The sequence below is a fragment of the Anser cygnoides genome, chromosome 21 (genome assembly GCF_040182565.1).
Source record: "Anser cygnoides isolate HZ-2024a breed goose chromosome 21, Taihu_goose_T2T_genome, whole genome shotgun sequence".
Classification (NCBI taxonomy): Eukaryota; Metazoa; Chordata; class Aves; order Anseriformes; family Anatidae; genus Anser; species Anser cygnoides.
The window spans coordinates 3,828,736-3,844,848 of NC_089893.1; the positions used below are offsets into that span (position 1 = coordinate 3,828,736).

General features: G+C 48.2%; 1 long non-coding RNA gene across 3 annotated transcripts; it reads right to left on the reverse strand.

Moving 5' to 3' along the window:
• Window positions 1–318: 318 nt before the first annotated feature.
• On the reverse strand, window positions 319–10,730 carry LOC106039805 (uncharacterized). Of its 3 annotated transcripts, none has more exons than XR_001209483.3 (3): window positions 10,544–10,730; window positions 10,136–10,201; window positions 319–699 (listed from the first exon to the last, which is right to left on the reverse strand). It is a non-coding gene; the product is annotated as an uncharacterized lncRNA (long non-coding RNA). The 3 variants fall into 3 exon arrangements; XR_001209485.3 differs by lacking the exon at window positions 319–699 and adding an exon at window positions 2,378–3,163; XR_001209488.3 differs by lacking the exon at window positions 319–699 and adding an exon at window positions 6,100–9,605.
• Window positions 10,731–16,113: the final 5,383 nt, after the last annotated feature.

The following is a 16,113-nucleotide window of genomic DNA, read 5'->3' on the forward strand; positions in this document are numbered from 1 at the left end:
AGAAAATTAAATGATCCGTGCAAACTCCCAAATGACTTCCTATAAGAAATAAACCACATTATCTTCGGAAAACCGGGACAGGCATTGATTCCACGTCCTCATACAGCCCCATTTGAATGGCTATAAAGATGAAAAGCGCTTATCTCCTCTCTTTAGGAAGGGGACATGGCCATTCTAGAATGGTTAAATGTTGGAGTGTGGGGGGTTGATAAGGCACACATTGGGACCAGGGTATCCTGACAGTTACCAGAACAGCTGATAAGGGAGTAATACCGAACAGAGATTTGGTTAAAACAAGAAGTATTCTTATCAAGGGCTGAACCTGGCTGACCTGGATGAAATGCAGCATCTGCTCCTGCTGACGCTCCCTGAACCATGGGCAAGAAGGAAAGACTCTGAAGGCAGAGCGGCCCCACTGGGGCATGAAAGCAGGCAGAGGGGAAATCTTACTCCGGGTGCTTTGGGTTCCAGAGACAGATACAGCCCAGATGAGGCCAGTCCCATGGCACCGGCTCAGCTGGAGTTAGATTTCTGCCTCCTCACACCATCCGGGGGCAGAGTCCTGAGCACGGAACGTTTTCGTCTTAGAAAGGCTGCTCCAGGGTCTGCTCGGCGCTGTCAGGCTGCCACCTCTGCTCACGTTTGTCACCTTCAGAGTCAGAGTTCTTATGAGGGACTACCTTTGCTGGACACTTTTCTCTGTAGGAAAAATGGGAGCAGAGGGATTATGGCCAACTGGAGAACGAACAATGCCGCTTCTGCTCATCTTTGTACACACAATATATTCTGAAGGATGATCCACGAACTCAGTCTATTTTGGCAGCATCAAAAGGTGTGCATGAAAAACTGATGGGAAAGAGAAGGACTCTGAATTTCCTACTGTAAACTCTACCTTTGCATTCCTAACCTCATAGCCACTCCAGGACATCCTCTTCCCAGTTGCTGCTGTAGCCATAATGTATTAATGTCCAAAGCAGAACCACAGCAGGAGAGCCTGTGATCTCCAGCAACGCACCTGCCTGCAGGAAGGAAACGAGAGGAATCCCATTCCCAGTGAATTTGTCAGAGAGAAGTTCTCCCTCGGTGCTTCCTGAGTTACCCTATGCCATAAACAGCCTTGTTTCATTTGGCTCAGTTATTTATGACTTAATTCTGGGTTGCCAAGGAATGTCTGACTGATGAATATTGCCAGCAGAAGGCTATTTTTATCCTGAGAGCACATGCAAGCTGCTTCCCTGCTTGGCGCCATATTTCTCTGGGGCAGCAAGGATGTGTAGCATCTCATTTATTTTACGCTCGCTGGTAAAAGTGGGAACTTGGTGGTTCCTACGGATGGATGCACGATGGATGCCCCTCGCCACTCCAACCCTGCAACTGGATGCTTGCTGGAGGTGTCTGCCCACCAGCACAGCAGAGCAGCTTACACACAGCCAGAAGCAGCACAGATGTGAAGGCAAGGGGACACACAAGGAGGCATTAGGAAATGAAAATCCAGCTTCTCCTCCTCCAGGCAAGGACTGAGCAGAAATCAAACCGCCAGTGGTAGCCTCACTCATTGTATAGAATAAATATCTGCAAGCCTGCTCTGACTGGGTGAAGGCTTCCCGTTGCTGTGTGCGTGCACATGTGTGTAACAGGTGAAAGGCAGCTGCATTGTGAAAGGGCTGCACAAAGCGCCGAGCGGAGCCGGAGCTGCCTGCTGGCCCCGGCCATTCGTCAGCAGCAGCAGGTTGGCAGACAGCAGATAAATCTCCCGGTGCACGTGTCCGCAAATAACGAACGCTGCCTTCATGCACTGCCTCTGCTGTGTAATCATCTATTAGCGCTAATTGCCAGAGCCCAGAGCCGAAGTGGCCTTTCACATTAAATCGTATGATAAATAATATAAAAGATTTGCTAAAAGGGCAGCTGCGGGAGAAAGCTCCTCCCTGGCTTACCCCCGTGGAGCTGGGTGCAAGCAGGGGTTTGGAGGGAGGGAGGAGAGGGCCCCTGCAGAGCACAGGGGTCCCTGCTGATACCTCAGCACTCACCTCATTGTGGTGCCAGAAGTGTCTGAACCTGCAGCTCGGGGTTTCCCAGGTATTGAAGCATCTCCTGGGCCCTATGGGGACATACAGACCAGCAGTGTCTCCCCCAGGGAGCGTAACAGAGGTGAAGGACGGGAGGGAGTTCTCCATGAACAGCTCTTCACAACACCTCACCACAGGGCACGAGGCATTAAATGTTATCGTTCTGACGTGCTATATGAGGCTCTGATGAGGGGGGAGGAACCTCATCCAGGATGTTTATCACTTACAGCCTAACTGTGGTAATGCCACCGAAACACTTGCAGATGCTAAGCATGCTGAGGGGGCAGGTTTAGTGACTTGGGCTGTATTTTAGGAGCCACACATCACCAGGAGCTGTTTGAAGGATTCTGGTTGTCTCCCCAAAGCAGGTTGTCTGTGCCTCCTCTGAGCCCAGCAACCCAACTGACCTCAGAACTGCAGCTCCTCCACCTACCCTGTCCACAAACCCTGCAGACCCCGCAGATGATTGCAGTGGGGGTGTCTACAACGTAACGGGACAGCTTAGATCCTGCTCAGCTATAAAGAATAAACAGAAAGAACACAAACTAATCTGCAAGCGTCCCTGTGTTAAGAAGAAAGGTGCTTCTGTAGGTGCAGCTCACAGCACTGGCCCAAGCTGCGGCTGAGATGCGGCATCCCAAGAACATCAAGGTCAGACCAAAATTAAACCGGAAAAGATCAAGATAATGGAACTTCAATTAAACCCAGATCCATAACAGGGAAGAGTTCCGCACGCTGAACAAAAATCCAATAAAAAATAGAAGTGATCCCTTTAAAATTGGAGACTTCATTTACTCGAGTGACAAAAAGGTTGTAAAACAAGTCAGCATTATGTTCTAACGTTGTAGGTTACAAAATCAAAGAACCTCATCCCCATCGTGGGGGTGAGTGGGTGCAGGGAGTGCACAGGTGTGCTGCAATAGTATTTCAGGCCTGAGGTTTATGTCCTTCACCAGGCTGAGAAATCTCAAGGCAGAATCAGCTTCAGGAGTCCTGCGTGACAGGCACGGCTGAATAACGGATGGTGGTGCCAGCAGGGATGGGTGTGATGCATAGCACGGGCCAGGGAACATCACCTTCCTGGTAATTTTAGACTGTGGCAAAAGAAAGATTTGAACCCACATCATTCTTTGGGGAGCAAAATTAATAGACCTGCGTCTAGTGCTCTCGCCCACCAAGCCTTGCTGAGGGCTGTACTCTTTATTTCGTGTTAAAAAAGATAACACTGCAGGAAAAAGAAAGCCATAAATTGGTGCTGCACCACTTTCAAGCAGACAGTTTTTAATCAAATTTGCATTCTGTGCCATTGGAATAGAGGCCCAGTTTTGTGAAGATCTCAATTTCAAAGCTCTCATCAATGTGTGGATTGATTTTGTTTCTGAAGAGCCAATCGCTCTTTATAGGTCTCTCAATTGGACCTGAACTCCTGTTCTCATCCAGCCCCAAGTGGGGCTCATTTTCCCTCCATTCAGAACACGCTCCCGCGCCTTCCTCCTGCACGAACACCGCACGTGCTCCTCATCACCGCCTTTCAGCAGAGGGATTTGTCTGCAGAGCTCTCCTCTGGAGTGGTTTCTGAGGACAGCCTCCAGGAGCCTGACCTTTGTCTCCCTCCCGCAGGTTTCAACCAAACACAGCCCCGTGAGGGACACAGAGCAGGGGGGTCCTGCCAGGTCCGTCTCCTACCATCTCTCGTTCATTTTTCCTATGTGCTTCATTTATTTTTTTTTTGTTTTTTTGGCTAGATAGATAGAGAAAGGATTATTACACACAGGATTGCTGCACTCACCTCCATTTTAAAGCTCCAGAGCCAGAAATCTAGAAAGCCTGGAAGGAGTAGCTTTTGCAGTCGAGACATTGTGAAGCTGGCACAAAGCACTGACTTCATCCTTGGACTCATTCCTGATACGGAAACAAGTGCTGATTCTAATTTAAGATGTTCGCAAAAGCCAATAGGAGCAGGAAAAGGAAAAACCCTGTCTAGATTTGTCTGAGGTGTCAGAACTCATCTTCATCCCTCCGATGGAGATACCCTTCAAGGCCCTGCCGTGGGAGATATCTGCTGTTGTAAGGGATACTGTAGTCCTGCCAGCCCTCATGATTAAACCATGAGGGACTCAATTTATGCTTTTAATTTGACTTTTTCATGATCCCGATACTTGGTATGCAAATTGCTGTGTTCCTGCCTACCCACCCTTCACCACCTTGTTAAAACCACTTGTCAGTGGTAGGGCTTTGCTGCACGCCAGGACTCACAGCAGTCCTTCCCTGCATGTATTCACAGCCCTCCCTGGCTCGCTCTCAAAGCGGAGGTCAGATGCTTTCTTGCTTTGCCATTTTCCCTGAGCCAGAAGAGCCAGTGCAATCATTTTGTTCTGATCTCCTGACCTACAGTAGCTCAGGTCAGGAGGTTTTACCCACTGATTTTCCCGATGGAGTTCAGCAACGTGTGGTTAAACAAAGCTGGGAAATTCCTCCTCAGCGGGGACCCTTCCTAACCCAGCAGCACGCTGCCAGAAACTTTTCCCTCCAAGTGCAAGAGTTCATGCAAGGTGCCCTCGATACTGGCTTCCTAGAGCAGCAACAGTGAGGCTGGACCCAGGACACCCTCCTCTCTGGGTGCATTTACAGCACGGACCAGCAGGGCTCTGCCAGCGCAGCCTGGTTTGCACAGTACTGACACTGCTGCTCTCTTGGCACAGGGAGAAGGCAAGCAAGGAAGCAGCACTTGGGAAAACATTCAAATACCACCAGTATCTGCAGATTCCCCAACGTCAAGTAAAGCTTAAGTGTTCACCCGCCAGCTGTGCTGCCACAAAGCCCCCGTGCAGACCATAGCGGGACTTGCAGGTTGAGCCAGGAAAGATCTCAACCCAGCAAGAGCTGTAAGGCTGCTGGAACAATTAAGAGTCACCTAATAGACATGACAAAAATACTACAGAGATGGAAAATGACTATTCTCTTTTGCTCTTGGCTGTTGTTTAAGAGCTCCTCCTCTGCTTTCTGCTAGCTTGATATGTCATTATGGATTAGAATAAGTCTGTCTGAGCTGTGTTTGTGTCCTCCCCTTCCCTGTCAAGCACTTGGTGGGGAAGGCAATGTTATTTACCAGGCTGAGTTTTTCCTTTTTTTCTGTTCACGCATTCTCAGAAAAGTTTGCAAACCATAAGCTGACCCACAGCAATCAGGTGCTGATGAAAACTGGAGGGCTCTTGTCCTGGGTCACCCAGCCCTCCGCTGACAGGAGGCTAAACGGTTCTGAAAGGGCTTTTCGCTGAGGCTCTGGGAAAGGCCAGCGCCTCCCTGCCCTGCACTAATTCCTCTCCACACGGTTTTCTTAACCCCCCAGAGCCTCTGCTGAGCTCTGCCTCGGCACCGTCCCTGCAGCCAGCCCCCAGTCACGCTGGCGTCCCGGGAGCAGCAGCACCACAGCTGGCAGGGGCTGACCCGGAGGCAGGGACACGGGAGCAGAGTAGGGACAGAGCCCAGGAAAGGGAATGAGGACCCAGTAAGTGGCACTGGGGGGGAGATGCTGGCCAGGGAGGGTGCTTTAGGCAGCTGTGACCGCATCCAGTAGGGCAAGTTACGTGCTTGTAATAATATATTGCAAGAAAGCCCTGCCACTGTGGAGGACAAACTGCTGTTTGACATCAAAGCGTGAGGACGGGTGGCTGCAGTGCTCACCCTTTATTTCTGCAGAGAAACAGGACATGTTGAGCAGAAGTTAGGCCACACAAATAGTTACTGATGATTGCCTTTGATTCGGGAGACAACTGAAGTAGTGATAGAGGGGGAAGAAAGGGAGGCCCAGGGCTCCTGCCCTGAATACCTGGGTGCAGCAGAGCCCCTGCCAGGCAGCAATAGCAGGCTCCATCTGCAGCTATGGTTACAATTTTCTTGGGCTGTCAGGGAAATTTTGATTGCTTTTGCTGTGCATGTCTGATCAAACAAGCCAGCAAGTGTGTGTGAAGGAGTTGGAGGGTGGAATAAGTAAAACACCTGAGAAAGATATAGTGAAAAGTGCCTAGAGGCAAGAGAGATGAGGAAAGACTGGAAAGAAGATGAGGACATACGCTATCAGGATACATCTACCGGGTCAGTAATTGTTTTATCAAGAAAATATAAATGCAGTGCTATCAGAAATACAGAAGAGAATTGATCCTGATTAGTCTGAATAGATGAATGGTAGCAGGACAGTTAAAAGAGCCTGGCTGTGTTTTTAGCCTGATTTCCAACAGATAGATAATTGCAGGATCTTACTGTAGGCTGTGTATGTACACTTACTCCAGCTCCCAGATCATTTAAAACAGTGAGAAACTGAGCTTGCCTTTCCTTCCTCCCCCCCCGCCCCCCATTTCCTAATAAGAGGGGTCCAGACAGGATTACAAGTCTTTCATCTACCTTGTGTGAGAAGAGGAGAGCTAATGAAGGGACTCGCTGAAGTGTGTTTTGCATCTCTCCACTCATATCCGGAACGTAATAGGTCACAAAGAACGCACAGAAAACAGGCACAGAATTTGTATGCATTCAAAAAAACCACAGCTCCTGGCCATTCCCTTTCATTTTGTGATTCAGCAGCAAGCACAGAGTGGTGATAAAGCTGCAGTTCTTCAGAGAGGAACAGCGTCACACAGATGGCACTTAGTGCCCCAGTATTCTGGCACAGGACGTGCTGACTGGGAGACAAGTCTGTTGCGCTCTTCAGGTCTTTTAGACCAGACACAGGAGATTGTTCTTTCCATTCATAACCATTCACAGCTTATGTGGAGTTTATGGAGCAAAAATAATTGCAGTTGGATGCCTGTCACTTCATTGGTTTTATGCAGTTTCATCAGATCCACTTTGCTGCCCTTTTTTATTTCTGCTTGTTCTGGGCATCCTCGGAGTGCTGCTCCCTGTGCCCCACCACAGCAAGGGTCCTCAGCTGGGAGCAGGCTGCTTTGCTCATCGAGTCTGAGCATCTTTACAGAGAGATCTGCCTCTGGATGACCCAAGCCACAGCTCTCAGCTGTCTTTGGGCAGGGCTCTCCACCACTTCTCCTGGGGTCTCTCCCTATTTCATCTGATTTCAGTGAAATGGCCTGCCACGTGTTGGCACACTTGTTTTAAACAAGTGCTCAGGAAACACTGGAAACAACCAAGTGGCAAATATGAGGGTGACTCAAATAATGTTATGGAAAGAACAAGAAAAAGTAACAAATAAGCTGCTTCTGCGCTATGTCCCTTCTTGTTCATCACAATTCTCCGATGCAAGCACCGTGACCACGAGCAGGAGAAACTAGCAGAGCACTAGCAAGCTTCCTACTCAGTATCACTGGAAACGACAAGGTTTAAAATCCAGGTTAGCTCTCGCATGACAGTGCTTCACTAACTGCACCTCTGCTGTCAGACTGCCGGTTTTATGGGCCTTGGTTTAGAGATGTTTATCATATTTATATATATATAAACCTTTACCTCAAAATTTAAAGACAAGAGTATTTTTCACAGCAGTCAGACTCCCATTTCTTATATTTTCACAGGAGTTGCAAGGAAGGAGAACTTCTAAATCACCAGGAAGCTCTGACAATGCAGACCCTACTGTGCAAGATTGCTTTTAAAAAGCACTTACTTTTTATGGTCTAATTTAGGGCGACATTGAATGTTCTCAAGAATACTTTCCAGTTCCTCCAAGTGTTCTGCCCTGTTAAGATGTCTAGAAGTCCTTTCCTACATTAATTCCAAGCCAAATGTACTGTGTGCGTCTTGGAACTGTACCAAATGGCCAAACTTTCAGTCATCATTCCTGGGATAAATTACCTCTCCATCAGGCTGGGTATTAAATGAATTCTGTAGGGACACGGGGACCAGGACTACTTTTATTTCATATACATTAGTGCTGCACTTACTGTTTGACCTTTAGCAGCTACAGGAAGAGTTGTTGTGGTGGGGAGTGATGGGGAACTAAATGCTTTTAAGATCCCAAACTCAGCCAACAAGGCACAGCGGTGTCAGTGGCAGGCAGCAATTTCAGCAGCACATTTACGCATAAGACACTGATAGAGACAGACTTTGGAGCTACCCAGTTCTGCAATAAGCTCGTTTGTCAGGGCTGGAGGGGCCCTGGAAGCAGAACCACTCCTTGGTGCTTGGGCTCCCCTGAAAGGACCCGGTATTACCGCAGGCTGCAGTGGCTGTCAGTGCAGCAGCTGGAAATTCAGCTCTTGGGGAAGCGAGGCCAGGTCTGCCCTGGGCTCTATCCATAGGGGGACATCCCCTGAACCTCTCGGCGGCCCTACAGCAGGCCTGCAGAGCACAGGCTTGAGAGAGTGAATAGACTTCACCGTAGGAGGGCTGTGGAGCAGGTTTCCTCTCCTCGCCTTCTGTCCCCCGTAACACATGCACGCTGACAGTCGCAGCTTGGGTTGGTACCACGCTCTTGTTTGCGGGAGGAAGGTTCCTCGCCCACCAGCCTGGCAGCGCTCCCTGCTCGCCACCCAGGAGGTTCTGCAGCAAGCGGCAGCCCCAAGGAGCGGGCTGGGAGCAGGCTTCCCTGCAGCAACCCTTCCCCACAGCACCCTGCCGGCGCTGCTCTGCAGTAGTTCAAGTCCATTAAATCCTCCTCGCTCTTTCTCGAAGAATTTCCCTGCCTCTGATCTATTTCTCCAGCAATCCACTTAGCAGTGGAGACCGATGGGGGGGGATCTGAGAGCTGACAGCCACATTTACCCCCTGGTCAAGGCACCACCTCCTCAGCACCTTTCCACCATCACATTTCAGCCCTCTCTGGACAAGCTGACCCTACAGGCCAGCAGCAGGAACATCCCAAGTGTGTTTGGGGTAAGAAGCCTTCCCATCACATTCCTGAATTTGTTTTTAGTAACTCATTTATTTTCTGTGGCTTTCCCTCCTAAATTATCATGTGCTGGGTAAGAAATGCAGTTCTCCCCCCTTCTTCATATAGCACACAAATGCAGAGCTGCTACTTAGCAGAAAAATAAAAGCTTCCCAGCACCAAATAAAAAGGCTCCAGGCTGTCATCACTTTTGAGTAAAGATTCATGGAGATCTTCAAGCAAGGCTTATGTTTAGGGTACAAGGATACTTCTGACTCTGCTATTTTATTTATTTTTTGATGGTGAGGAAACAGAAATTTATATTTGGGAAATAAAAAAGCTCCAAAGGTGCTTGAAAGCAGATCATTTTACAGCACTCATTCTTGGCTTGCTCCAGCTGTCCTAGAGGGAGCTTGAATAGAATCACTGAAGACCTGGATTCATTGCAAGTGGTGCAGGGAAGGGAAACGAGGAGCTCATCTTGTTACTCTTTCACTAATTGCAAAATTGGAAGAAAGCTACTCATCTGATTCATAAAGTGCTTTGAAATCTGTGACATATATCAGAGATGGGGCCTGTGACAACATCATCCTCCACTACAGTTTGTAAAAAGAAGAAAAGCTGCATCTGGGGGCCAGTTAAAGTGAGAGGTTTTGTGCAGTAGGAAAACACATTGGCTGAGAAAGCAAACTCCAACTCTTTTGTGAAAAAATCCCACGAGTTCTCTACAACATAAAAAGCAAAGGAAGACAGAGCCCATAAATAAATCTACTTGACATCTCGGAAACAGGCATGGTTACACATCAGTCCTCAACCAGCAAGGCAAGGCAGGTGTCCTGGGGAGAGCCCAGGGACAGCAGCCCAGCCTGCCCTTCCCAGCAGCAGCTTGCAGAAAAGGCTGCAGACACATCCTCAGCTAACCAGAGCAAGCATTTATAGAGCAGAAAGACAGCAAAGCTAAGACCATATCAATCACAAAATATTGAATCCTCACCAACAAAAAGCATGTCCTAAGGCCAGCTAGGTTTCACAACTGATGGCAAGAGGTGCCTCACGCTAAGCCATGCTTCCCCATCCCTCCTACCAGGAGGAAGAGTTAAAAGCAGTAATGCACGTTCCCACTGAGAGTCATCTCAAGCACCTAAAAGCAAACAGCACTCTCATGAGGTCAACCCACTGCCACATCCGAGCATCCCTGGTGATTTGCAGTCTCTTAAAAAAAAGAGCTCAAACATAAAACAGATTTTCTCCTTACCTGATGCTTCTTGTTTCCCAGTGTCAAACCACTGCCACATCTCAGCATCCCTGGTGATTTACAGCCCTTTAAAAATAAACAAGACTTTAGACTCAGGACAGATTTTTTTCCCTCACCTAATACTTCTGGTGCCCACCCACAGATCGCTTGGGCAGATCCAAGAACACAAAGTCCCCTATTAGTTCTTCTGAGTGAGACCTGCTGATCGCAAGAGCTTTCCCCTGGAACATATTTATTTGAACCTTCTCCCCTACTGAAGTGGGATTCAAACAGCTTTCCATAACCCCTTTTATGAGGTACCTCAGCCACCAACACCACATGGAGTGCCTAGACTCAGGCGGCCTAGGTCACATCCTAAGAGCAAGCACCCTCTTTCCTCTTACAGTGCTATACTAAACAGGAGCTCACCAGCTGTTTAGGTGAAGGAAGCTCCTCTCCACCATGAGGAATAAGGAGAACCCAGCCACAGTCATCCTCCATCAAAAGGAAGAAAAAGAGCAAAAGTTGCATATGGAAAAAAGTCAGCAAATGCTTCACAGGCTTGGATGTGCCTAAGAGCCTCAGGCCCTCATCTGTGGTCATTATAACGGGTTGGCTACAGAAGAGCATGTCCATGGAAACCTTAATTTGGGAAACAACTGATAATGAGGCAAATTAACAGAGCCTGGGAGGGGGTATGGTAGGGTGATTGGGGGTACTGCTGACATTGAACTTGGCTTGCTTGTGCTGGGGCCGTGACGGCAAGGAACAAAAGCAGCAGCAGGCTTTAATTGTACCTGTAACCAAGAGGAGCCTGTGCTACTGGGCTGAACCTTGGCATGCTGGGCAAACTGGGTTGCCAGGTGTCTCTTTTCCTGCCCTAGTGAGACAGCAAGCTTGATGAGACGGCTCTGTGGGCTCTGTTTGCTGTGCACAAGTTCTGTCATCTCCTGGAGCTGCCTCGCCAACTTATGGAGAAGCGAGGAGCGGCAGCAGGCGGCTTTCTGCCAGCCCTGTTCCCTGACTCAGGCTGCTGGCAGGTGGCCACCTCCAGCTCCAGCCTTTGGTACAGAACGTGTGCAGGGAGTGAGGCACAAGCACCCAGGCTGGGATGAACGAAGCGTGAGCGGACGTGTGGCTGTGAGCATTTCAAGAATGATAACCAAGGACACTGCTTCCATTCAGTCAAAAAGCCCCGGAGACCTGTCCCCTGCTACGGCAACAGCACAGGTGACTGCCAGCAGCAGACCCTGCACTCTGACAGCAAAAGGAAGGCAATCATATTGCTAGTGCTGCTGCTTTTTTCTGTTAGCCCGGTGTGAGAGACTAGAGAAAAAGGGCATAAAACCCACCCAAAAATTACACTGCTGTTATCAGACAAGAGGAACCCAGGAGAAACAGCGTGGACCTAGCAGCCTCCATCCCGTGCTCTGTGCTGCACACGGGTGATGCTGCCTGGGCCTCTTGGACGCACAGACTTTGCTTTAAAAGCATGGAGGTGTGAATGCAAGTGGGTCAACGTGCTCAGAAATATTTTTCAATAAAAAATTAAATCTCCCCTTTCATAAGATCTCACACTGAGCTTTGTTACACAGTTTTGCAACACACGGAAGCCCACTGTTGGCACGTTCCCCCGCTTCGCTCTGCTTTGGGAGCAGAGGCAGAGGACTGCAGCGAAGCAGAGCTATGAACCAGAGGCAATCCATCAGGCAGGCAGGGGCACCTTCAGGAATTTCAGGCACAGTGGTGAGCCACGGCCCTCGGTGGAGGCACTGCCTGCTCTTCTGGGTGCCAGAGAGTTTGGAGCAGCATCTAGCAACGGCTGCTTCTGCTCTGGAGCTGCTTTTAGCTATTTTTAGGTGTCAGGCAAAGAGACACTCAGGGAAGTTCCTGGCATCTAAGAGGGCTCAGCTGTGGAGAAAAAAAAGCAACCTCTAGTTAAGCAGGACAGCCTGCTGTTATCAGAGCACCTTAGTTAAACAGTCCCCAAGGGGATAAAGGGGGGAATTCAATACAAACGGAAAGGTACCAATACCAGGGGAAGGAACCCAGGTGGAAAGAAATGCACTAACTAGAAAACCTCCCAGTGACATGAGGGGAAGCAAGAGTCTGTAGCCAAGTTACTTTGGGGGAAGCAAGTGGAAATATTTATTAGCTGGGAGCAGTACCGTGTCCAGAAAGAGAAGCTGATAGAAAAGCATTTCTCCTTCTCAGAAGAGAAGTGTGATTTCTTCCCATTATTCACACTCCCGTAGCACTACTGACATTATTTCCTGGTGCTCGCTTCCTGCGAGCACCATTGCTCTCCTCCAGAAAACCCAAGCTCCTGGTGGCTGCCCAGGGCTGCCCAGCACAAGCTCCTGCTAGGAAGGTTCCTCTCTCCTAAGCCCCAGGAAGAGCCCCAGCTGCGACACGATGAGCTGGGCGGGGAGCAGAGGCTACACCACACAGGGAGGTTGACGGGTGCTTGTGTGGCCTGATCCCCGCTGGGTTTCTGGTGCTAATGCGACCTGCACAAACTTACTGACTGCCCTGGGAGCTTCCTTACCTTGTAACGAGAAGGAGAAAGCCTTGCCAGAGATAAATAGTCTCTTCCTTGTTCCACAGAGAACTAATCAATCCCAGTAGCAAAGACTGTCTGTGCAACCCTACAGCAGCACACCGTCAGTGCCAGGTGCTCAACAGTGAAGGGAAAGGGGAAGCGAGGGGGAACCTGAAGTCGTTTTTCTTTGAAGAGACTTTTATAAACTGTAGTTAGAAATAATGGTTTGAAAATGCATGAAGAGTCCCTAGCTAGCGCCCCAGTGAACCTGTAGTGATATTTTGCCTCTAAAGCATTTAGAAATGTATGGAGAGTGTTATTCAAATGAATAAATAATAGCTCTCAGACTGTTTTGCCTGAAGACCTGCATATACTTTGCATAAGCCCTTGCATTCACAGCCTGGTGTTCCAAGCCCCTCTTCGGTGAGCAAGGAGGGAAGAGCAGGAGAGAAAGGACTCATTATCAGAGCTCCGAGCCAGAAGTCCAGATGGGAGCTGAAGCTAAGGAATGTGGGGGATTTGGCTTACGGTTCAGTCTGCATGAAGGGTGCATCTGTTTTTGTCTTGAAGGTATACCTTGACTTCACCTGCCAACTGCATGCATCTCAAACTAAACGAGAGCTTCCCCTTATCAAAGCGCAATGTATCCTAGTTTTCAGTCCAAATAAGGCTTCACACAGGGAAGCAGACATCTGCTGAGCATTTGCACATGTGTTAAAAAGGGAAGACAGCACTTTTCTGCCCTCCAAAAGCGAATTCAGTACCGTTGGAGGGTAAAGAACACAGTGGAATGGGAGGGAAGCAGCAATAGTGTGCAGATAAGCAGGGATATACGTGGTTGCCATTAATACTCTTGCAGCTGGGAAAGAAGCTGCACCTTTCTAGCAATTACAGCAATAAGTCAGCTTAAGAAGGGAGGCTGCAAGAACTCTGTCCTTTCCTGCGCTGGAAAAACCCTGCTTCAGCTCAACCTTGTGCAAAGCTCTTCAAGACACAAAATCCCTTTGTGTTGTGCAGAAGATCAGGGGGCATGGTCACCAAGTCCCTCCAGCATTTAGGCTGTTTCTCTCCCAGTTTGCCGAATGTTTTGTTTGTTTCTTTATCTAGCTGAAGGTGAAGGAAACGGTTATTCACAGTCAGTTACATAGAGGCTGGAACTTTCCCTTCCTGTTTTCTCCTGCACTTAGAGCAACAGCACGTGGCAGTGCCAGATGCCACACGTTTTTGGGGGTGCTGCATTCACATATTTTAACAAAGTACAAAGCTGCAATACGCCTTGGTACATTATTCATCAAAAGGGCTAGTCTAGCACAATCAGAGCTCTTCCAGGCAACACCGAGAGAATTCTCTTCTCTTATTATCTGCAATACAATATATAATATTATATACAATCTATGATACAGTGGAGACTGACTTCTGGAAGGACAAACTCTCACCTCTTTCTTTCCCAGAGCCTGTCCCATCCAAGCATTCAGTAGCTGTTTCCTGGCCTTGCAGCCTCAGTGCAGACGCAGATCTTTCAAGCACGCAAGAGCCGAGCACATAATGCAGGGCTACATATGCAGTAAGACTCAACATCTGATTACATTTATGCAAATGCCTATATTTATTAGCATAACAGGAAGATTGTTCTACTGCCTGCAAAGAAATGAGCCCCTTTATTCAAATAGATGTGTCAGTTCTGAGCAGTTAATAAGATCTATTCGTAATCCACAGGTATGCACGATAAAATCAGGATATTTAGCACTTTAGCTGGCAGAGGAAGTGCTAGGAATATTGGTAGCATGTAACTTAGAGCAATCATTAAGAGAGATATTTAAGTACTCTTCAGGGTAATTCTTGACAGCGGAAGGGAACCCAAACACACTCCAAATCGCATTCTAGTTTCAGCTGCCAACTCTTCGCTGTAGGAGCCAGCAGGATGGTGACGTCCCTGCATGGTGCTGTGCTGCAGTGCACCAGATGAGATCCACAAAGTCGAGGGGGAAGGGACAGCTTGGCAGAAGAGAAAGCACTGTCATCATTTGCTGGAAGAGTCCTGAGGACCTGCTAAGGATAAACATACCTGGCTTCTTACTTCGATTCCTTGTGGATTATAAACTTGGATAAAAGTTTGGTTGGACACAACATCAGCTTCTGTTTGCAGCTGCTTTCCCAAGCAAAGGCTTTTGGTGTCTAACTTGGATCTTATCAACTTGAGAGGGGAACAGGCTGGGTTACACTGAGACAACGAAATCTCACTCTGATTTACTTTGTGGGGGAGAGAGAGCCGGGCAGTCATGTGTTGGCTTAGCACAGTTCTTGCCAGCCGGTCCAAGGAGAAATCAGGACTACCAAATGCAGCCCCTAACGTACAATACTTCACTGGCTCCCATTGTGCTTGGGAAAGTGTCTGGGATCCTATGGTGGACACTAGAATTGCTGTTTTCATTTTTTTCCCAATTAGCTGTGAAATTATGTTTGCAACCTGCTAAAATGCCCACTTAGACTTCTGGGTAGCAAACATTTGCCCATCTGCCAAGAGGTTTTCCAGCCGACATTTATCTAAATAGAGAAATCAGACTGCTATTCACATTTGATTAACAAACACAGACTCCAATTAGCCCATGTGATTAAGATTCATTTGAGAAGTCACTTCAACACATACATAAAACCATCACTCCTTTACTCTGTGAAGATGATGGCGAGGAAGAGAGGTCCTGTCTCACTCCAACTATGCAAAGGAAAAGCAGAAATGTTTGAGAAGGGCACTGTAAGAGCAAAAGGTCAAGCCAGTGCCAGGGTAACTCCACTGGTAATCAGAGGATTCTCCCACCGAGCAATCTGTTGCAACAGGTCCCTAACACAACTGGGCTCGGCAGGAGAGAAGTCACCATTTCTTACCAGCCCACCAGAGATATCTACCTGGGTTCTCCTAAGCTCTGCGATTACAGCACAGCAGACAGGTCTTTATACATATTCTTAGGGTTTAGATTCTAATTCCCTGGGAGAGTACAGCTGAGATTCAGGATCCAGGTCTCCCTGCACAGAGATAGGAGCCAGGCAGAGAAATTTGCCGTGTAGGAAAGAATCCCATGTTCAAAGCTGCTGCAACTTTACTGTAAGAGAGCCTGCTTAAAGCAGTGTGCTGTGGACCACTGCAGTTCTCCCACAAGACTTGGGTGTCAGAGAATGTTGTTGCTTCAGTGTTGCTAAATAACACTTCGCCTGTTGTTCATATGGTTCAATGCCGCAATTACTACAATCAATTTGATTTGTAATGTGTCCTGTCTTATGAATCACTGAGTTATTAACCTTAACAATGTCAATGAGCTGCTAGTGTAATTGAGTCTCAGCAAATTAAGGTTTGGGGTAATTATTAAGAGCTGCTTTGTACACAGGAATATATTAATATGTTATTGATGCCATGCGATTATACTCTTGCACTGAGAGAAGACTTCAGAGTGACTGTAGCAAA